Here is a 23,507-nt window from a genome sequence, read left to right on the forward strand (position 1 = left end):
TGCAGTACCTGAATTCTAGTACCTCAATTTCAAACCCCAGGCAGGACAGTAACCAGCTGCAAGCCCTGGGAAGTGCAGTACTGCTGGTAAGCTTGTAGTATTTTCTTGACTCAGTCAACTCTGAGGTGCTGATGACCATGAACTACGAACACTGCTTCTTGTTTCCAAGTTCTGGACATTACCTATGCCAATGGCTAGTTCTACGGCTATCATAAGCCTACCTTGTTTTTTAAAATTTCTGCACAGGATTTCAAGCAGTACGTTCCTTTCTCCCTCCTCCCCCCAAAGCCTAGGCTGGGTACCCCACACTTTCTATTCCTGAGATCCAAGTTGTGGATGCCCCTTCATGGTGTCCCAGCGACCACAAGAAGAGATGTTGCTGTGGTGCGGACTAGTTTCTCACTCCTGGTCTCTGTTCTGACCTAGCAACTGCCTTCATTGTCCTACCTAGCTGCATCAGAGACCTTCCCATGTACCTCTACCTGGAACAGGAAGGTCAGGGCCTCTATTGCTTCTGACAGTTGAATGAGCCTTCATAATTCTGTTTGGCAGGACACCGGCTTCCCATCAGCCTTCCAGAAATTTTTAATTCATTTATACTTTTGACCTATACAACAGCCTCCGGCAATAAGTTCTACAATTTAATAATATGTTATATGAGAAGGTATGACTTTCTGGTTTAGACCTGATGCCTAATAATTTCATAGGATATCCTTTACTTCTCCTATTCTGAAAAATAATAGCTATCTCCTCTTCATTGTTTCCTATCTAGGTAGAAGATTTCAAGATCTCTGTCCCATGTCTAACTATTTTCTCTGTCCTGATATGAAAACCATTCTGTCTTTCTCATATACTCTCTGTGGGTGGAATTCAGATTAAAACGCTTTGATTTAGTGGTGGAGTTTGGATATCTACCTCATAGATTGACACCTACAGATAGAAACCTAAATTTAGGTGTCTAGATCTCTGAGCTAAATAACTCCCACCCATCATTTTTAGCTCTATTTTATCCTTTATGAGACAGGATGAACAGAACTGCACATATTAATCAATATGTGGGTTTGCCAAACATTTATATAGTGACATAATCATATAATCATGTTTTTCTTCTCCTTTTTTCCTTTTCTAAAAATTTGTCATTCGGTTTGAATTTTTGATTGCTGCTGGTCATTGCATCAGTGCTTTCATAGAGCTATCCTGCAGCAATTCTATTTCTGAGTGACAATAACTAACGTTCAGTCCCTAACTGAATAATACATGATTGAATATGTATATTCCCTGTATATTCCCAGACAAACTACTTTGCATTTATTAACATTGACATTCACATGCCATTTCTGACACAGTCACTCACTACCACAAGAACCACCTGCCTCTCTTCTCAGGGTTAAATTTGCCTATCTCAGTTCTTTTTGTATCATTCACAAACTTTGTCACAGCAATATTCACCTTCCTTTCCAAACCATTTAAGGATATTGAAAAGCACAGGGCCTAACTCTAACAGTTGCATGACTAAATCATAGTGCTCCTTCCAGTGGGAACATTAATCTTTTCTCCCACTTTTTGTCCCATTTTGTCTCTGTCTTATTTACCTACAAGAGAACACCTTATTATCTCAGCATAACTACTTTAAGAGTCTTTGCAGAAAGACTTATTGACATTTGTTTGGAAGTCCTTACATACTACATCAACTAGATCAGCCTTACCTACAAGCTTGTTGACATCTTCAAAGATTTCAAATAGATTTATGAAACACGGTCTCCTTCTGCAAGAACTGTAATGACTTTTTCCAAATAAATCACATTTATGAAATTGTCTACTGATTCTCTTCTTTATTATTGTAGTTTGTACCCACTTACTCAGTTTGGAAGTGAGATCTCCTGATCTATGGTTTTCCACATTAGTCCTGGAGTCCTTTTTCTCATGGCTGAAGACACATTTGCCACGTTCCATTCTTCTTGCAATGTGGTCTATTTAAATGACACTCTTCATGCTACATTTAGCTTTCTCTCAATCTAGTGTTTGAGGTCTTTCAGAACTCTAGACTGAGTATCATCTTATCTTGGTGCCTTCTTACTGTTCATTTTATTGATTTGTTCCAAAATGTCCCCTACTGAAACTTCATTTAGGGACAATTCCTCATACTCTCCACTGCTTCACCACTAATGTGCCCCTTTCCATCCTTCCTCTACATTTGTTCCCTATTACAGCTTCCCACCCTTCTGCCAAGTTTCTGAGGCATTTATTATGTCAATAACCTCCCTTAAAACCAGACATTCTAGTTCACCTCATTTAGGGCTTCGGACTCACAGTAGTTGTATAGGTATATTTCTATATTTTTTATTGATCTAGTTGCCCATTCTTCATGGGGCCTGCTTAGCTTGGACTTTAATTGCTGAGACCATTCTTTGCTATTTCCTTCCTCAATATTATTGATTTTAGTTCTTTCATTTTTTCTAAATTACAAGAATTTGCTTATTTCTCTAGAAGAGGAGCTGCCATCTTGAACCATGTGTTGTTGCTTATTTAGTGAGTTTTCACAACTGTCAACTATAAAAATACCTCATTGCTTTTGAATGTTGAAACCTTACAATCTAGTTTCACATTGATTTATATAGCCTCTCTCTCTTGTAAAAACTACCTCACCAACAACTGAGAATCTGCTTGTCTGGTACTGGGACAATTTGTAACACCGTGATTCCACTTTCAGAATTTCTTTCCCACTCATTCTTCTGTCGTTGGTATCCATATGATTCACAACACCAGTTCTCTCCAGCGCTAAATGTGGATACAGAGGTCCAGGAAAGGCCTCAACAGCACTGCAGAAAATGAGACTTACTCCTAAATTTTAATAATACATTTTGTTAATACCTCCCAGTATAAGACTTGCGTGACCAATCACTCATGTTTTATTTTTGATTTTCTCTAATTCCCATATCTTGCCATGGCATGCTTCAACCTCAGTCAGTTATCCCCTTTTTATATTTTGGTATTTATTTGCTCCTTCATCAATGTGGCACATAGCACTTGTCTCTTTATTTCATAGTTTATCTGCGGATCATGCTCTCCAGTTTCTCAAGATCATTAGAAGTTTGACCCTGACCTTCAGAGTGCATCTTGTTTTATCCACAAATTCTATGAGTGAGTTCTTTGTTAAATTATATAAGCCATTAATTAAAACACTGGATAGATCAAGACCCAGGACATACCTCAGCAGGACTTCAGTCAAAACCATTTCTCAGTCTGACAGTGCACCATTGCCACCCACACGACAGTAGTACCACATACCTTCTAAACGATGAACCTCAAGCTATGAACAGCATCCTCCCTGCCAAGACAATTAACTTGGCCACGGATGCCCTCACTCTTTTGTGGATCTGGACTAGAGTCTACAGGGAGGAGGGCTCCCCACTGGGTGGACTATTTTGAATACACCACAGGCCATCTTTGCTGGGAGCCCACTTAGGGCCTCTGCTCACGGCAGCATGTGGATCTGTCTGCACATACGCAATAAATCTCATTGCCCCAGGAAGCACTGGCTTTTCTATGCTTTCACAATACAGTTATGTGTTAGAGGAAGGGCTGCAACATATGGTCTCTCCCTTATACAGAAAGAAGGTAAGTGTCTCACCCAGCCAGAAATACTGGGCACACTGTTATAGACCATATTTCTTTAGTCTGCTTCCGAGGGAATCATGTGGAACAGTTTCAAAAGCTTTCCTAAAGCAAAATATGTCCCATCTGCTGCCTCCTCTTCATCTACTAGACATTATTTTCTCAAAGAAGGAAATTACAGTGAGATCGCATGATTTATTCTTGGTAAATCTATATCTTTTTTTTCCTTTTTATCTTCTATTTGCTTTAAATTGATCGTGTAATATTTTTTTCAGACTCACTTCTGGGAAGAGTGGTCTCTAATTCCCTGGCTTCTGGTTTCTCTTTCTCAAAAATGTAAACTGTTTGTCCTTGTATAGTGCTCAGTGATCTTACCTGCACTTCCAAGAACTTCCAGGATAGTCACTAATGCTTCAGCAATTGCTTCAGCTACTGTCTTCGTTGCACACCTGGCTATCGCATCACACACCCAGAGCGGTTTGAGGCCAGAGCTTCTGATCTGGAGGAGCAAAGAGAGAACAAATATAATACACAAACACAGTCTAAAAGGACATCAGGGAGTAGGCCAAGCTCAGATTAGTTGCTCTTATCTCCCCTTCGAGGAGGCTCAGGCTCCTCTCACAATGCACATTTAGCACAGCACAGCCTAGCAGGAAGCTGCCTTCCAGCTGAGGAAAAGCAAGCTGACAACGCTAGGAAGGCTGTATCTCAAAATGCATTTTTAGTTGAGAACGTTTTGTCTACTGCACTGATATAAATTTAAATACCAGGAGCAACAGCAGCCATGGATGCGATGACAGAGATTTGCTGACTTGTAGGCAGAACATGAAGGGGTCTTTTATGAGACACCTATGTGGATGCTAGAAAGTGCTGGGGAGGAGCATGAGGTCCTACTACATGTCACAAATTTTAAAGGGAAATGCAAGCTAAGGATCCTGGAAGGCAAAGTCAGTCTGCTGGCTAGAAGATTTAGCCCTAGGGTACTGTTGACAGTTTCTCTGAAATCCTTCCAGTTATACACACAACTCCAATTAGGCAGAGGAGAAGACAACACTATCCGGAGGTGAGGGTCTCCATCAAAAGTCAAAAGCAAAATCAGACTTTCCACAAGCAAAATATATATGATGTGTTTAATTAAGTGGGAGCTGGGGGAAATCTGTCATGAGCTAAGGCAAACAGATTGCTAAGGGTTGGTAAAACAAAAATACTTTGTGTATCCAGCTACTTCAGAGAAAAAGCTTAGCACAGAACAGTTCATAAGTGGAATTGTATTGTATCAGGATGACATCAGACTAAGACGTTAAACAAAGGTGCCCCCCTAATTATGAATTATAAATGTGTGTATATAAATCAATACTAATACCACTACTAATAATAAAAAGCTAGGTTAACACAGGTAATAAAATCAGATCTCAACACAGCAGAACACAGTAAAATACAATGACAAAACTGATGTTATACCGTAGTGCACGGCCATAAGCTATGCAAAAGAAAGTATAAGTCATAAAAGTGAAATAATTTATTTTATTTAAAAAAAATGTTGTAAGAAATCTAGCAAAACTAAAATTTGTAATGGAAAAGGCTATAGACTGAAACTGGCTGTACCGACTGAGCTGTAAGAATGTAAATATATGTAGAGTTATCTCATCAGTCACCAGAGAAAGAAGACTAAATGCTTAATGCTGAGAGGTGAAATACTAAACATGAGGACCTCTATTATTCATAAATAAATCAATATAATGTTACAAAGGAATAAAAGGTTAGAGAACAAATTTACAGAAACACAGCATGACTGCTTTTCAGAACTACTAGATCTAGAAAATTTGAGAAGAGAGGCTGCTCTCTGCTTAAATATTATGCAAGATACGAAGGGAGTATTTTCATGAAGAGGCAGTCAGTCGATGGACCAACAGAGAATATGGGCTGCTCTTACAGAACAGAAAATTGTGTCTTGAGTACAATGGTTATGACTTAGGTGGTCTTAGTGGACAAGGAACTCACCACAAATGCTCAAGGTAAAAGTGTGATAAAACGGGAGAAGTGATTAGAAGTAAGGAATCAGCTCAACCTCCGGGTACAGCACCACTGAAACCACTATTATGTCTAATTCTGATGTTCACATTTAAAGCTGTTGAAAGATTAGACTGGGGGCAGAAAAGAGCCATAAGAAGCATATGAGAAGAGAAGAACATGTAACTGAGAAACTTAAACAGCTCAATTGTGGGGTGATTCAATAAATACCTTCACAAGGGGAAAATATCAACCAACACTTTTTAATCTAGCAGAGACAGAAGAAAGACTAAGGGCTGAAAAATGAAAGTGATTCAAACCAGAAATGAAACACGCTTTTTTTTTTTTATTTCTTATTTTTTTTTAACAGCATTGATGATTAAATTTGGGAACAAACTAGCCCCTGAAGTGATGGATTTTGAAACTTTTGACATCTGGAACATATGTTCCTACAAAAAGTTCAGGTTTTGATAAATAAGAATATTTTTTCCCGAAAATTAATTTTGTCAGAAAATTCTCAGCCACTATTTGGGTTACTTGCCTATTTTAAAAGGATATGAGATGAGCCAGTGAAACAGCTCTGCACATTGAAAGTTGGCCAAAATGATAATTAAAAACAGAATAATGGAATTCCTAGATAAGGAACGTGATATTGTAGGAGCCAATTATCACAGTGTCTGTAATGAAAGTTTTGCATCACTAAAATTTTAGAATTATTTGAAAACATCTTTATAATAATGATCAAAAGGGAATGCTTAATGTAATCTACTTGAACATTTGAAAGCCTTTTGACAGTCTTTTTCATGCAGGGCTTATTCCAGAAGAATCCTATATGGCCATATATTATGGATGCTACGTAAAGCCAAATCACAGACCAAGATGCAGAGACTAGAATAAGAGCCAGAACACTGCCTACTATCACAAACAGGTATCTCACTACAAGTTTTAGCTTTTACGTAAAGGTGCTCAGTGACATCATTCCAAGTATAATTTTTGTAATTGCAATCAAGTCACCAAGAACTCTCATGTAAGTGCTTTTAATACACTTAATACACTACAGGAATGAAATATGACACATAAGGCACAGACGACTTGTAGAGAGAGCATCATTAAACATACCACAATCATTAACAAATGTGCCAAGGAAGACTAGTACATCTGTATATAATGCAAGCGAAGGAGTTGGGCTCCATTTTTTTTTTTGACTAAAATACTTCAGAAAACTCCAGCTTATCCTGAGTCAATAGAATGTGAAGCATCACTGAAAAAAAAAAAAACACCAACCATCCTCTTGGGATTTTTCATTGGACTGAAAATTGTGGCACTTCTCAGTAAATGTCAGGCTTATCAGTGTTGTGAGTAAGCATCAGTTAGCTCTCAAACAAGCTGACTCTGTTCATTTTTCTCAGAACTGTATGTAATATTCTCCTGGCAGGGAACAGCTCTTTTAGTAGACTGCAGCACAAATTTGTAAAAGAAGCTTGCCTCAGCTCTGATCCAAAAATCAAAAGAGATCTAGGATATATTAGATCACTGTAGGAAGATCTGATTTTTGACTATAAAGCCTGGATTGTTTGGAGTTAAGGGGACGTATGAAATAACAGCTTTTCCCTTTAGAGCATAACAGATGGATTAATTGTATGAAAATGTTCTTCTTAATACTTAGTTACCTATTTCAAATTACGTCAGTAGATTTAAGTATACTTTTGACCTGTGAGTGGCTAACAACATCAATATTCACAATACATTTTCATGCTTTTATAAAGGTCCTTTGCTCATTTCCACCATGTAGCTTTTCTCTCTATATTGCTAGACGAGACCTAGCAGCATCTTGGTGAGATCTTCATTAGCATTCAAATAAAAATTCATCGCTTGCTTGTATAGTGGGGAGATGAGTTCAGTGTTCACCATTACCATCAGAAGTGTTTACATGCACAGCTACATTTCATTTTCTTTTGACGGAACATAACAAAGCACAAGAAAGCCTGCCCTGGGTCAGACTGAAGGTTCCCCTATTACAGTGCCTGGCTTTCAATACAAATGCCTGGAGAATGAGTTTAAGAACACACCGAGAATACAGTGATGCTTTCTTGGAACATTATTCTGCTTCCCAACGTGCCTTTGGATTTTTTGAGCTGCTGTCTTTGGTTTTACTATTTAACAGGTTATGCTTTAACTTAATTTCTCTCCATTAACTTTTCCTGCTGCCCCCAGAGCACAAGTAAACTTTGAGCACCCATAATAACCCACAGCAAAGGATTTTACAGCTTAATTACAAGTTTTGTGAAGAAACATAAGCCAGATTAAATTGATTCCTAGTTCTTGCTTTAGAAGAGACATTAAAAGGGCTTCTCAGTTTGGAGAGAAGACAATGAGGGGAATATGAGGAAGGCTTATACAATTGTGGCCATAGGTATGAGAGGTGGGCAGTCCAGGCAAATGGACCACTAGTCTGATCCACCAGAGCATTTCTCATGCTGGTGTAACTACATCATTCTACCTGCATCTTTAGTAGCCTTACAATGGATTTCACAATGGTTTTGTAAATTGTGGTTTCTCACTAGAAAAGCTTTCCCTAATATATCAGGTTTTATCCATTTGTGCATTTTATTCTTATACTTTTCACTCACTTGCTCAGTAGAGACTCCAATGTGACGGTCTGCAGTTCTCCACTTCACTCCTGGGGACCTTCTTGGAGACTGTTGTCACATTTACCATCTTCCATCCTTCCTGCAGGGAGACTGATTTAAGTGACAGGTTACAAACTATAGTAGCTCCATAATTGCATATTTGTTTTCCTTCAGAGCTCTTGAGTGAATACCATATGGTCTGGGCACTTTCTGACTCTTCATCTTATCAATTAGTCCCAAAATGTATTTTAATGTCATTTAATTTGAGACAGTTCCTTACACTTGTCCCCATAAGTTTGGCTCTCACAGGAGAGTAACCTACCTCAACCACAGTGAGCACCAACAAAGGTTTGCTTTTCAGTACTTTTCCTCTCTTACAGTAAGTCACAAACCTCTGGAAAAGTACCTGATTCTGGCAATTTTGAAAATATTTTTACTAGCAGTTTTTATTATTCTTTTACTGAGTTTTTCTTTAAAGTTTTCCCTTGACTGCCTTTCAGGTTTAGCTTGACAGTTTATGTTTTGTGTTGGTGGCTTCTGGTGTTTTGTGTGTGTGTTGGTATTTTTTGTTTTGTTTTGTTTTTAATAGTTTCTTTATTTGCTCAGAACTCCCAGATTTTGAATACTCTCTTCTACTTGACTGTTCGAATATTGTCTTTTTGGTCCCTTGCAGAATTATTCCACTTAGTGATATATTGCTCTGAGCTTCAAATAGGATATTTTCATCTAGTTTCTCATCTTCTGCATGCTTATAACAGCTGTTTTTAATTTCCTTTTAGGAAGCTCACACACTTTTGAGCAGATCCCAGTTTTAAGTTAAGTATTACTGTGAAGTAGTTGTGGGAGTAATCAAATACCCCCCCTCCTTAAGACAATCTGTCATTAATGCTCAAAAAAAAAAAAAAAAAAAAGATAGGTATCCATCCACCGAGGTGTTTCAAAAGCAGAGACACTTTGGAGGAAACAGAACACCTCCAGCTGGAGAGGGAAGGATAGAGAGGACTGCCACAGCACTGCACCCTTGTGGCCTATAGGAATTAATGATTTATGGATGATAGCAAAGCTGTGTTGCTTTCTGAGTGGCTGGTGTCCAGCTGACTTGGAAAAAAAAATGGTGTCAGAAAACAAACAAACAAACAAACAACACCACAAACAAACATACAAAACACAGCTAAGAGCGGGCAAACCTCCACGGGATGCAGAGTAGCCATGCACCTCTCTCTGCAAAGCAGGGCAAGCACACAGGGGGAATAGCTCTTTGGGTGCTATGGCATCAGCTGGTGTTGTCCCAGAGTTGGACACGTCAGCAGCTGGTCAGACTCGGTATCCTGAGGATACTGGTCGCCCTCAGAATACCAGCCTGTCCAGGAAGCTTTCTGCTCGCAGCTGTGGGTGTCCAGCACAGTAGCACCCCATCTGCAGGGACAGGCTCCTTCCTCATGCAGACAAGGGGTACAAAGCATGGTGTAAATGGGAATACAGACCAGGCAGCTGGCAGCACCCAGGCAGGCCTGCAGCTCCACAACAACTCACAGAACAAGATGTACCAGATGTTTCAGCCTCACAAGGAAGTCACATGCATGTCCACCTGCAGGAACTGTGTTTTGCCTCCTGCAGTGTTGGTCTCCTGCAAGAGTGTTGGAAAATCCTGGTGGTTTGAGAGTTACTTTCCTTTCCCAAAATTGGCGGTACCACAAGTTTGTGTAGCTCAGTGAATATCAACAACAAATAAATCAGAACTTGGAGAAATGCTGTTCTCCACTCTTCCTCCAGCACCACTTGTTTACACTGCTGCGCTGCAATCTGAAAAATGCCATCTATAATGAATACTAAATAGTGGGAGTCTCTCTCAGCAATGTGTTACTAAACCTGATTGCTGTGCAGTATAACACGCTAGGAGAGAGCGGGGGTTTGGCTGTGTTTCTCAGTTTCATGCAGTCATAGAAACTGTCAAGCCTAGGTGCCTCTGTGATCTCCAAGCAGCATGTCTCCCTACACCCTTTCCTAGCTACCCATTTATTTAAGAAATGATACCTTGTTGCTGTAGCTCTGTTCTTTCAACCATTTTTATTGTCATGATTATTTCTGTCTATTTAAAATTTGTGTGCTTTTGCAATTTTAATTTTTTTCCAAGCTAATTCACAGCAATATGTTAACAGCTGCCTTGTAATAGAACTCACCTAGAGGTAATATGCAGAAGTCCTCACTATTAAAAAAATGACTCACCTCTCTGTTACAAAATCCATACTGATTCACTTTTCACCCCTGCCCTCAGTAAATTCCCGTGTGTCTCAGCTTCATCACCAAGAACATTTTCAGCCTCACACTGAGTACCTGCCTGTGTAGGGCACACACAAAACCAAAGGATGCCAGAACGCAAGAACAATTTTCACACACCAGTGATTTCTAAAGTACTTCTGCAGCTTCTCAAGCTTAAAAAACTGGGAAGTAGATGGGAATCTATACTGCTGAAGATGGTGAAAAAAGGGACGAAAGAGGATAGAGTCATAGCAGGTCCCCCACACACTTCAAAATTCCTGTCCCCAAAATGGAATGCATCTGCCTATATTCTGGGACTTGAATGACACTTCAGATTTCCCTCCTCTGCCAGCAGTTACATATCCCAAACGTTTCAAGGCACAACCATGATAATTCTACATAACAAAATGCACAGAGAAATGGTACTGACCATAACACTTGTTAATGAACAATGAAGAGTTTGCCGGGGGATGTTTTTTGACCTTTAGAATACTAAATTCAGGCAAAATAAGTTTCTGAAATCCAGCAAAGGGTTCATACCAATGCAATGCACGTTTCTTGTTTGATATACTGGAGCGTTCATGTAAATGTGTATACACTTCCTGTGTGCACAGTATCAAACACTCCAGCAGAAGTGCTTCAAGACAAAGCCTAATACTTTGTTTTGGTCAGATCAAACCTACAGTCAGGTAGGTGCACTGAACAGAAGATACTAAAACTCATCACACACGCTCTTACCACTGAGCTGTGCAAAGGTCATCCTCTTCTGTGAATAAGCCCGTGTCAACACTGAGCATATATTAGAGTTCAGAAAACACTTTACTGAAGAGATCCAGGCTTTCTGGGTTAAAAGGTTATGAAATTTAGTCTAATCTCTATTTCTGTTTTCTTAGATGTTCACTACCAATCAGATATACGCAAAGAAGTTAGCACAGCCTAAATTTAAGGTTTCCCAACTTCTTTTGCATGACCCTGATCATATTTCTACAAGACTGTTCAGACTTGTATTTCAAACTGTTCAGAATACTCCCAAGCTAACCTGAAATTTCTTTTTCAAGTTAAACTGAATTTGCACCATAATTTCTCCAAATGATTTTTTTTGTTATTAAAACACTCCTTTCACCATTCTCTCAAGAACCTTTTGTGTCTCTGTGCTTTAGCACAGGAATTTCACATTTGGCACAGGGTTTCTGCTGGTGAGAAGTCTGTATCATTGCCGTCACAACTGTCCTCAAAATTCTTACATTTCAAGCAACTTGAACCACTAGCAGTTATATTCTGCAAGTCAAGCAGAGTAACTAAGATACCGTGAGATTTAATTTCTAGGAACAGAAAAACACAAGAACAATCTGAATGATTTCTAAGCACATGGAAACTAATAAGGAGATGAGTACTTGTCAACATGAGCTCCTTATGAAGAAATCAAGCAGATTCTGTCTAATTTCCCTCTCTGAAGGGTAAGATCGTGCAGATAGGGAAGAAGCAGCAGATACCACATACCTCAATGCTACTGAGACTTCTAACTTCATCCAACATGAGATGCGAGTACAAGAATGCCCAGGTTGAGGGCACGACACAAATCTGGTTGGAATCCACACTCTGAGAGCAGTTTCCAATGGTTCACTGTGAAATTTAAAGTACAAATGGAATAGCTACTCAGCTGTTCATCAGTTCCATTCAATATTTTATTGATAGCCTGGATGAGGAAATGGACTGTGTGTTTATTAAATCTGCCAAGATTAAATCTGTGAAGACTGGCTACACACACATGGGGGACAGAAGTATTAAAAACTTTTGACAACTTGGACAAGTTGTCTATAAAAATAGGAGTCATCTCAATTGTAATAAGCGTAGCATTTTAACTTAGGCAGGAGTACAGTGCACAAATACAAGACAGACATCAGATGGGCAGAAAGCAGTCTGAAAAAAAAAATCTGAAGATTCTGATAGATCACAAGCTGAACAGGGGTCATCCTCTTGAGCAAAGAGAAAACACTGCACAGATATATTAACAGAAGAATTACCTGCAAGACATCTTGCAGGTTCTTTTGCTGTACTCAATATTAGTAACGCCTCAGTGCAGAGGCATGTCCAGTCTTGGGTACTGCTCCTCAAAAAAGGTTGACAGGCCAAGCAGCAAGAATAACAACAAAGGTTAGAGGTCTGGAAAACATGACCTGAATCAAAAGACCGAGAACAGGAGGTGCTCAGAAGAGAGAAGACTGAGGAGAGAGGCAATAACAGTCCTGATTAAGTCAGGACAGAGTCAGGATAGGTGCAGTAACAGTCCTGTAGCAGACAAATGTCTGCCACAAAATGGAAGATAAACAACAGTTCTTCATACGCCGAGAATGTTGTAAGCAGATCCGATTCTGTTGTGGAAGGAGATGGACTAAGTGATCTGCTGCGATTTCTTCCAGCTTCATTCTTCAATGATTCTGCGCTCAGCTGATGCTGATTAGAGTTTGTCTGTACTCAATTTGTCCTGATGTACCCTAGTGATACAGTAATTGCTCATGCACATTTACATCATTTCTGCATTAACATCATCATTAGGGTTACGGCGTTATACCTTCAACTTACCATCTTAAGACTATCCGTCTTACAAATTCCTTATCAAAATGCTATTTGTCAAACCAGCTGGACTTGCAACTCATTAATCAAAAGCCATTTTAATAATTAGTCCTCAAATAGTAGTTCAATAAAATCTTTGTATCTTAATTTTCCTCTCTAACCAGTGCAGTGGGTAAAAGGGTTTATAAGCATTTGGCACCACTACTTTCAGTCTCAAAGAGGCCAGATTAGAGCAGCTGGTGACAGTCTCCCATTCCACCATCATCTATAGCATATGCAATTTTTTTTTTCTAACATTGTCATAATCTCATGCCTCTCAGTTCCAGGTTCTGATAGAAGACACCAGACCACGGCTGCTGCCATGAGTATCTGGCCTACTCCCCAGTACAAGAACAGAACCAGCAACATCTACATTCTGACAGCAGAAGATATGTATTTGAAATTTCATCCAGATTATCCATTTCAGTGATTACACATCCTATTTCAAGAATGTATTACTAATGTCTCTGCCACTGCACAGAAAACAGGCAGGGCAGCTGACTGACATGACTGCTTCTTAGGAGCAATTACTTACTTCAGATGCCAAGGGAAAGCATTGGTGCCTTATCTAAATTATAATCAATTACCAATACTGATCAGAACCAGCTACAGCTCAGCATCCCACAGGTCTGACCAAATTAAGTGGTTGTGCTATAATATTGCTGGCAGGAGAACAAAGGCCCTCACAAAATTGTGCAGGTTCTGAAATTTATGAAAATATAGCTCAACTTCACTGGCATACAATCAGTTAAATCAACAGTACATAAAGACAGATATAATGCAAGCCACACGCCTTGCTAGCTCTGTATATCCTTACACCATTGTTAAACTGAGTTGATAATGTCAGAGGGTGGAAATCCAAAAGATTCCAGGTTTATCATCTTAATTCTTTACATCTTCTTCTCAAGAATTCACACTGCTGTCATTTTCTCTTCCATTCTGATTACCTTCTTTGTAATGTATTGGTTTTCCTACTTTTACTGAATAATTCCTGGTCTATTATATCTATAATTATACTAATAATTAAGCATGCCTTGTCATCAGCTAGCAGCTAATTACTTCTGCTCCTACCCAGCTTGCTCAGAAAACAGTCAATTCATCTGTATCCATATCACTCTCCCTGTTGCTAAGCAGTCAATGCTAGTCAGCAGTGGCACTGTAACTGGTGTTGTTTGGTTCACCCTGGCTTTAAATGTATTTCGCAGCAGCTGAGTGGTGGTGCCTTTCAACCTCCAAGCAAATGCTTTTCACTGGTAAGCAAGCTTTAGTCACACGCTGAAGTGCGGCACCTGCTTGACAAAGACTGCTTGTCCCCCGCCAGTTCCAGAGCAGCTTTGGAGCTGTTAGTAAGCAGCTACTGCTCGCTGCAAGGTGCAATTGGAGAGACCCAAAAAGAATCAGCTAGCATACCAGCCTCTGCAACCTGCAGTCTTCCTCCTTTCGCTGTCAGGCCTTATCCAGGATTTTGTTATCTGCAAACCGAAGTCATGACGTAATCCAAGCCCTCGCTTCTCTGACATTATCCCAGTGAAGGACTACTTGTGTTCACACACTGTCCTTCCAGACTTCTTGGCACACCAGCTCGCTCCTATGTCAGTTCATGGGAGAATTGGACATTGTCTGTGTGACTTTCTGCTACCTCATTCTGGTTCTCACCATCATAGTGGAAACAGCCTCCACTCCAGAACACTCCAGATAGTTAGTGTGCTACTTCAGCGATGTGGTAACAAATCAGCCCAGATGGCTTTTTTTCCAGTTCGCTGGAATTTTAATTGTTGTAGGTGGGAGAAGGAAACTGATGTTCCAGAGCAGGAACACAAGGAAGATGTGGACCTGTTCGAGTGAGTCCAGAGAAGGGCTACAAAGATGATCAGAGGCTGGAGCACCTCTCCTACGAAGAAAGGCTGAGAGAGCTGGGGATGTTCAGCCCAGAGAAGAGAAGGCTCCGGGGTGACCTCTTTGCAGCCTTTCAATAGTCAAAAGGGTCTTATAAAAAAGATGGAGAAGGACTCTTAACTCGGGTAGATAATGATAGGACAAGGGGGAATGGTCTTAAACTAAAAGAGGATAGATTTAGACTAGACATTAGGAGGAAATTCTTCACTGTAAGGTTGGTGAGGCACTAGCACAGGTTGCCAAGCGATGTTGTGGATGCCCCATCCCTGGAGGTGCTCAAGGCCAGGCTGGATGGGGTCTTGGCCAACAGGATATAATAGGTGGCATCCCTGCCCATGGCAGGGGGGTTGGAGTTAGACGATCTTTAAGGTCCCTTCCAACCCAAGCCCACAATTCATACAATTCTTTCTATGATTCTATGAATTCTTGAAGCCTCCAGCCCCAGCAATCCACTTCCTCACCTGTTCACACTTAATGGTGAAATTGTAGTGGCTGATCTTTCCATCCTTCCCAGACACCAGGCTAGGCCAACACACTTAATCCTTTCATCTCATTCATGACTGCATACTCTGGAGAAAAAAAATAAATAAATAAATGTTAGCAAAGGCAGTGGTTGTGGTTGATTCCAGAGAAGGGGAATTCAAAAAATGAGGAAATTTGTAAAAACTAAAAATAATAATAAAAAAATGCTCAGAGTGGCAGCCAGAAAGGTAAAACATTTTCAGATGGCAGGTAGACTATTTTAGTATTCTATATTGGAGGCTCAAAGCAAATGCATATAGCCTGTCAAGAAAGACTTGAGAGGAAAAACAAAAAGCTAGCACCATAAAACAGCAGGATCAGGGAGGCTGTTGGAAGTTAAAAGGTACCCTGCAAAAAGCTGAAGTTGTGTCTGAAAAAGGAAAACTAAAAAGAGCATAAATTCTGGCAGACTAAAGGTAAAAGCACAATAACGCAGACTGAAAAAAAGAGTTTAGAAACAGTTTGCTGAAGAAATAAAAAAATTGTAATAAATCCTCCTTGAACACATCAAGAGCAAGACGCTTACAGGAGCCAGTGGGCTATATAGATATAAAGGAAGCACTTAGAAAAGATAATGTCATAACAAAAAATACAAAACTTTCTTTTTTTTTAATCTCTATTCACCTGGAGGATCCTGAGAAACTCAGAGACCAGCATCTTGTTTATAAGAGATTCATAGAAGGCTTGTCTTGATTTTAAAACATTAAGAGTAGCCCACAAACCAGACAAAACGAATAACAGCATATCACTGGAAGCAGATGATATTCATATAAGATTTTTATAGAATGTTAAATATGAATCATCTGAGCTAATACCTATAGTATGTAACCTTTCCCTGAAAATTGCTGCGATTATCAAAGGACTGGAAGGTAACTAGTAAGAAATGAGTTTTTAAAAATAAATCCATCGGCGATTCAAGAAACCACAGAACACTAAGTCTAATGTCCATACTGGTCATATTGGTGGGAGCTCTAGTAAAGAACAGAATTAGTGTATACATGAATAAATTTAACACATTTAGGAAAAGTAAACACGGCTTTTGCAAAAAGGAATCTGAGCCTCCTAAATCTGCTGGAATTCTTTGAAGGCATCAAAAAACAGACGAATAACAGAGATCAAGCTAAGAAATTTTCCCTGTATTTCCAATTCACCCCAAGCTTCCATAAACTTCAGACATTTAAGGTGATCTCTCATCAAAGGCTCTTAAATAAACTAAACAGCTGTGGACTACAGGCAAGGAAGGACCTCACAGAGATAAATAACTCATTAGATATAAGAATCAAAGATTAAACTAAAGGATGAGTTTTCTCACTGGAAGAAGACCATCAGTGGAGTCTCACAGGGATATGCATTAAGGCATTTATTCAGAAATGATCTGGAAAGACGGTGGAGTGGTGAAATGAAGATTTCTGATAAAAATGGAATTCGTTAGGATAATAATTACTAGGAAAAAAAAAAAAAAACTTAAAGACATCATGACACTAAGCAGCCTCATGATAAAATGGAAGATAAATTTCAGTGCTGACAACTACAATCTGGCTATCCGAGAAAAGCAACACTAACTTTCCACATAGAGTATGGAGTTCTGAACCAGTTTGCACAATTTAGGAAACGCATCTTGAAGTTATAATAGCTAGTCCTATGAATACATCACCTCACTGCTCAATAGCAGTCAAAAAACTCAGAAGTTCAGACTTCTTTAGAAAGGAAAGTATGACTATGTCACTGTATGAATTCCTGGTGCATCTGCTTCTTGAATATCAAGTGCAGTTCTGGTACCCTCACCTCAAAAAAAAAAAAAAAAAAGAAAATGAAAAAAGCCTCTAACAGAAAAAGACACATGCCAGAATGACAAACATGATAAGAAGTACAAAACTGCTTCCATGTGAAAAACAAAGTTAGCATGCAGAGGCTGAACAGAAAGCAATGACTTGCCACTTGTCTTTCCCAATTGTACTGAGCAGGCCAGGTGCCTGAACGGGGAAATGGACATCGTACAAGAACTCTGTCACCCGCTTTTTGTTCAGCCACTGAAGCCTTCATATTCTGTCACATGAGAATTTCAAGGCATGCGTAAGAATTGCCACAGCTAGGCTTCAGGAACAGATTTCAGACAATCCCAGCATGATTTCAGGAAAAAACATATGGGGAGAAAAGGAGGAACAAAAGACTGCTGTACTTGCAGTACTTTTTGTGCCCGTTACTTTTAAGTCATCACTCATTAGAGGCCTCCGCTTCCTTTCCCATCTGCCCTCCCCACACTACAATTTTAGAAATTAAAAAAAAAAAAAGCACCCAACAACAAAAAACCACCACAGAATACTTAGGCAGCATTTACTAACATTTAACTGACTCTGGCAACCCAGCCAGGTTGCCTCCACAGCGATGCATTTTAACATGGCTCCTTTCACCTTTTTACACTTCTCTCATTTTTCAAACTCATTTGAGCATTGTGGGTTCAGGTTGTTAGCTTAGCTCCTTCAAGGACAGCGCTGCTTTTCAGTCAGTTGTGCAGCGAATAGTACCAATTGGTCTCCTACCTGCTAACAGCCTTAAACTACTGGTGAGCTATTAACAATACGAAAGCAATCATTTTAATTGCAACCTGGTGTCTAGAATTTAGGAGCTGTACAAAGAGTTCCTACTATCTCAAATATTATTGTCCCAATGTGCATTTTGGAGTTTAGCTCTCATTAAAAGTAATAGAGGGAAATAGTCTGTAGCAAACTGAATGAGTTTGTTTTCACAGTTCACCTCCTGCTCCTCTACTCAAAAACATACTCTCACTCAGTGACAAGACCACAGCTGTTGCCATCTTTTAGTTACCTGCTGAGTGCAATATTTAGCTTGAGGGACACTGAAGTTTTCTGTTTGTTAGTTATCAGGTCAATAACTCTCACCTTATCACTTCAGTTTCCATTCTGTTGATAAAACCTGTCAGCCTTCCTTGAGTGGTTCCTGGCCCTCAGAAGAAATCACATTAAATTGGCACAACCAAGTAAATCTGTAAGGGATGTGCTCCTGGCTTACCAAAGGCAAGGGGGGGAGGGCTTGAATTTCTCTCCCTCTTCCTTCTTGCACGGCTCCAATGTCCCAGCACTTAGAGCTGTGTTGAAATCCTCCCTACGGATTCAGCAGTTCAAGTCAGCTCAGGTCTTTCAATATGGCCCAGAGGAGATGTCTGTGGAGCCAAAATTGATATGTTTAAGTGCAAGAGACAATAATCATTTCTTCAAGTATAATCTAAAAATACCCAGAAGAAAGTGGAAATCGTAATGGAGATTTTAAAGATCTGTGACATACCAGAGTCTGCACAAGGGTTTTAATGAGAGAGAAGCCAATTTAATTGGTCAGTGAGAGCAGATGCTTTGCTGGGTGAGGGGGCTACAACGTCTCACATTCCCATTTAATGCCACAAGCATCACTGTTGTGCTTAACACGGCTGCGACAAGTCCGTGTCACAGGAGCACATCATCAGAATCAGGGAGAACCTTGATAATCAACGTCTCCGTGCTGTCAGATCACAGAGCTGAGCCACAAGGAGAAAGCGCTGAGAGGAGGAGGCGAAAGCTGACAATGAAACATTTCTAAAGGTAATTGCACGGCTGACCATCGCTGGTTGTCGACGCTTGTTTAATTATTATGATATGGCCCAGCGTTGGACCTGACGTGAAAACAGCCCATTAAGTTTTAAAGTCTGTTAATGCAGCGTTAACAGGGAATTGCTGAGTACAAGGGTTAAAATCTGTAGGTCTCCCACGTGAAAACACTTCTGGAGTGCATGTCACCGTTCAAAGGGAACCCAGAAATAACTTCCACGGACCATTCAATTATAGGCAATCACCACACAGCGCTCCCTCTACTCGTGGCATTGCTCATCAATCAGGCTTTCTGTCATGATGTCTCTTCTCATAGCAGTCACCAGAAGGCTCTGAGCTCCCTCCGAATTCATGTGACATTTACTGTCAGGGGCTGTCAACACCAAGAGATTCTCCCAGGGCCTCCGAGTTCATCACAAAGCAACGAGATATATCCCCAAAACGCGTCCCCCGTTTCAGCTCTGGATTACGGTGACTGACTGAGGGGCTTTGCAGCTCTCAGGGAGGAGTGGAGCAGCGGTGCAAGCTCCTGCTTATGTCCAGACACTTTCTCTCTCTTATTTTCATATTAGAAAAATACAACTGCATTAAGAGAAATACAGTCCAGGTTCAAGGTCTGTGATTAATTATGATTTCCTCAAAAATGTCTCTTATAAACCTATTAACAGAAAGATGAGATTGTTTACTTTGAAATTTAGCCTCCCCATCTTTAGCATTGATTCTGCATTCAATGTCTGTTTAACAATAAAGTGACCTAGTGGAATAAATTTATAAACCTTAATAAATTGCAGTTGGCAGTATTGACGGAGTGTGTATATGCACATTTGTTTTTGTATGAACATATTATAAGAAATCTAATAAAGTAAAACAAACACATTTTCTTTGTCTGTGAGCTGTGAAACTAGATCATCTGTAATTACAGCATTTCAAGTATACTTGGTCAAAGTCGCATGATTTTTTTTTAAAACCATAAATTTCCAGCTAGAGAAAAACCGTGCATCAAAGCTTACATGTTCCACCGAGTTACTTTGCTCAAGATGCAGAAAAAGAAAACACAGATGAAATAAATACCTAACTTAGCAGAGACAGGAGGAAACAGTTCCAGCACCCAGGAAATAAAGTTCCAGTGGCAAGTGCCTCAAAGACATTATGAAGAACTTGCAGATAAGTGGGTTTTGCCTGGACTTTAATAGGGGACTGCCATTAATGAGCATTTAAACCAATGAATAAAAGAGTGGTTTCAATTCCAAGGCTTTTGTAAGGCCTGAGAATTGGTAATAAAAACAAACATTGAAATTCGAGGAGGTTAAATTGCCTTCTACAACCAGTATGTTTTCCTCCTTGCACCAAAATAAATATATTCCTTAAAGAGCAAAGTATTTTCTCAAAATTATTATGTGATAACAAATCCAGTTCTCTCAGCCTCTTCAGGTACACTCTGTGTGCTAGCCCACTGATCTCCATCATCGGAGCTCAGCAATCCAAGCAATTTTCCATCCGATTTATAGTCCATTTATCCAGTCCATACCTCACCAATTTGATACGATGATACTATGGGAGACAATGTCAAAGGCCTTGCGAAAGTCAAGGTAAACAACACCCACGGCTCTCCCCTTGTTCGCTGAGCCTGTCTCATCACAGATGGCAATCGGGCCGGAGAGGCACGGTTTGCCCTTGTCAAACCCACGCTGGCTGCCCGCAATCACCTTCCTCTCCTCCACATGCTGACAGTTTCCAGAAGGCGTGCCATCACCGTCCAGAGAGCGAGGTTACATTGCCTGTTTTATAACTGCCCAATCCTTCTTCCCACCTTTCCTGAATGCATGTATGAAGTTTGCCCTTTTTTAATCATCAGAAACCTCTCCCTGCTCACCACGACCTTCCAAAGCGCCCCAACAATGACATCAGCCGGTTCCCTCAGCACCCTTGGGAGCACGGAACAAAATCCCACCACCAGCTATCAGAAAAGCTGCAGCAGGGCGCTCTGGACCTGCAGCAATTCCTCATGGCTTATCACCTCGTCATTCTCCGTGTCCTTTCCACTCTCTCACTGCCAGCTGCAAGGACACAAAGGACCTGACCTGAAAAGATGCAGGGAGCTGCCCTCACGCGGGACACGCCGTCCTGCCTGCACAGCTCCAGTCACTTCTCTTCCACACACACTCCTTTAGCCACCTTACCCCACATCTCTGCCCCTTGCTCCACTTGCTCCGCACCTTGCTATCTCCGCTTTATTCTCGCTCTGCACAGGCCCCTTCCTCATCTCTCAGAGCTTCCCTCTCATCTCCTCTTCATTCAGCTATTTTCCTTCTCCAGAGTAAAAGCAATAAATGCGCAGCAACCGCACAACTGAAGTTGTTCCAGCTCCTGTGGCATCCTCATGATATGAATCAAAACAGATTAGCGCTGCTATTGACTCGCCAGTTGCAGAAAAGACAGAGTATCGCGCACCGAACAGCTGGGGACTTGAAAGAAAACGAGGACTAACAGCAATGATAACGCCATGATTAGCTGGGAGATCTTGGATGAAATGATACCAGCAAACACAGCTGAATTTTCTGGGGGCATTAATTACTGATACCACCTTGATAAGAGAGAAAATTAAGGCAAGATTATAGAGTGAAAATGCCAATATTTCTATCTTGCATGCAGTCTTCATCCCCAGACAAACTTAGTAGCCTAGGAGATACTAGTCTGCTAACATGAAACAATCATAACATCCTTGGCTTCACACAGATACATTTACCAAAACATACAACTAAATGACCTGGTAATTAAGGTATAAGGACAAATCTGGGGTGAAAAGGATAAAGGGTGTGTCCCATATATGACACTACAAAAAAAAATAAAAGCCATGGAAAGCCAAAAGAAATTTGGTAGTTAGAGCAGGCTCCTAGGCTGATGGAAGAGAAAACAATTCCACATCTGCTGAAAAGCCCCGCTCAGAGCTGAAACTTGCAGCCGGCCACGCATAAAACAGGGATTATACTGAACAAGAACTATGAGTTCATAACAAGAATTACCAGCAACGGGAAAACCATACTCTGGAAAAAGAGACAAATTGCCAGAATCACCAAGAATTTCTGTGCCTATGGAACTAAGAAATAAACATTAAAGTACACAGTTCAGCTGGAATGAGCACAGGGGCAGCAATATTCATACTTCTGAAGGAAACCACTAGGGTAAAGAGAATATGAAGCATATCTATTTCTCACACAGGCGTGCCACGCTGCTGGTTGGGAACTCTGCCATCTCCTGTTGCAAGGCAGTTGAAGCAAACCCGGAGGCAGACAGCAAGCAGCGGGCAGGGAGCCCCCCGCCAGCAATAGACATGGACTCGGGCTGCCTGCCGACAGAGGTGGGTGCAGGCTCACGCATGACCCAAATGTAATGCGTTTTTTAACACATTTCTATTCACCAGTACTTCAAATACGTACCCATTTCTTACTTATGAACATTTATACTTAATCACATCACCAATTTCAGGATTACGTGAGTTTCTGATCACACCTGACATTACTGTTTTGCTGTAGAAGGACTTTGCAGTACGCAGCTTCTCCTTGGCTAAACCACGGCCCGCTCAGAGGCCTGTCTCAGCTGCTGCTGCAGGCTGCTCTGGATCAGGAATCACAGTCATAGAATGGTTGGGGTTGGAAGCGGCCTCAAAGATCACCCGGTGCCAAACCCCCAGCACGGGCAGGGATGGCACCCACTGGATAAGGTTGTCCGGGGCCTCATCCGGCCTGGCCTGGAACACCTCCAGGGATGGGACACACCTCCAGCCTCTCTGGGCAGCCTGTGCCAGTGCCTCACTGCCCTCTGAGTGCAGAATTTCTTCCTGACCTCTCATCTAAACCTCCCCTCTTTTAGTTTAAAGCCATTCCCCCTCATCCGGTCAACATCTGACTGAGCAAAGAGTCGCTCCCCATCTTTCTATAAGCCCCCTTCAAGTCCTGAGAAGCCACAACGGGGTCACCCACTCAGCGCTGCCCAGGGCACGCAGCGACCCCCGGGCCCTGCTCACAGCCCCGCGCTCCCACCCCAGAACCCCGGGGACCCCCGGCCGCCCCCCAGGCCCACAAGGGCCCCCCCGGGGCCCCGCAAGCCCCCCCCCGGTCAGGGCGGGCCGCGGTAGCTCCTCTCTATGGTTCGTGCCGGTCCGTCCCCGCCCGCCTCACGGCCTCGGGCCGCCCGTTCCCGTTCCCGTTCCCGCCGCCGCCGCCCCCCCACCCCAGCCCCGCGGCCCCGCTCCGGAGCCGCCGCCTGAGCGCCGCGGTCGCTGCCCGAAGCCCTCCGCTCCCCTAGGCCGCGCCGCCCCCTCTATGGCCGCGGGGAGCCGCTCTGCGCCGCGGTCGCCCGGCAA

General features: G+C 41.4%; 1 long non-coding RNA gene across 26 annotated transcripts in view; it reads right to left on the reverse strand.

Moving 5' to 3' along the window:
• Positions 1-23,507, reverse strand: part of LOC121077674 — a 56,323-nt gene that overhangs the window by 32,064 nt on the left and 752 nt on the right. For 14 of the 26 annotated variants that reach the window (XR_005824239.1, XR_005824235.1, XR_005824230.1 and 11 more), the window contains exons 1-7: positions 18,849-23,367; positions 18,576-18,726; positions 15,485-15,592; positions 12,015-12,210; positions 11,253-11,355; positions 8,256-10,593; positions 3,991-4,114 (exon numbers count right to left, since the gene is read on the reverse strand). This is a non-coding gene — a long non-coding RNA (uncharacterized LOC121077674). Of the gene's footprint in view, positions 1-3,990; positions 4,115-8,255; positions 11,356-12,014; positions 12,211-15,484; positions 15,593-18,575; positions 18,727-18,848; positions 23,368-23,507 lie in introns of those variants that run through there. The other 12 variants (XR_005824245.1, XR_005824249.1, XR_005824254.1 and 9 more) reach the window with 11 other exon arrangements.

The sequence above is a fragment of the Cygnus olor genome, chromosome 14, assembly GCF_009769625.2.
Source record: "Cygnus olor isolate bCygOlo1 chromosome 14, bCygOlo1.pri.v2, whole genome shotgun sequence".
Classification (NCBI taxonomy): domain Eukaryota; kingdom Metazoa; phylum Chordata; class Aves; order Anseriformes; family Anatidae; genus Cygnus; species Cygnus olor.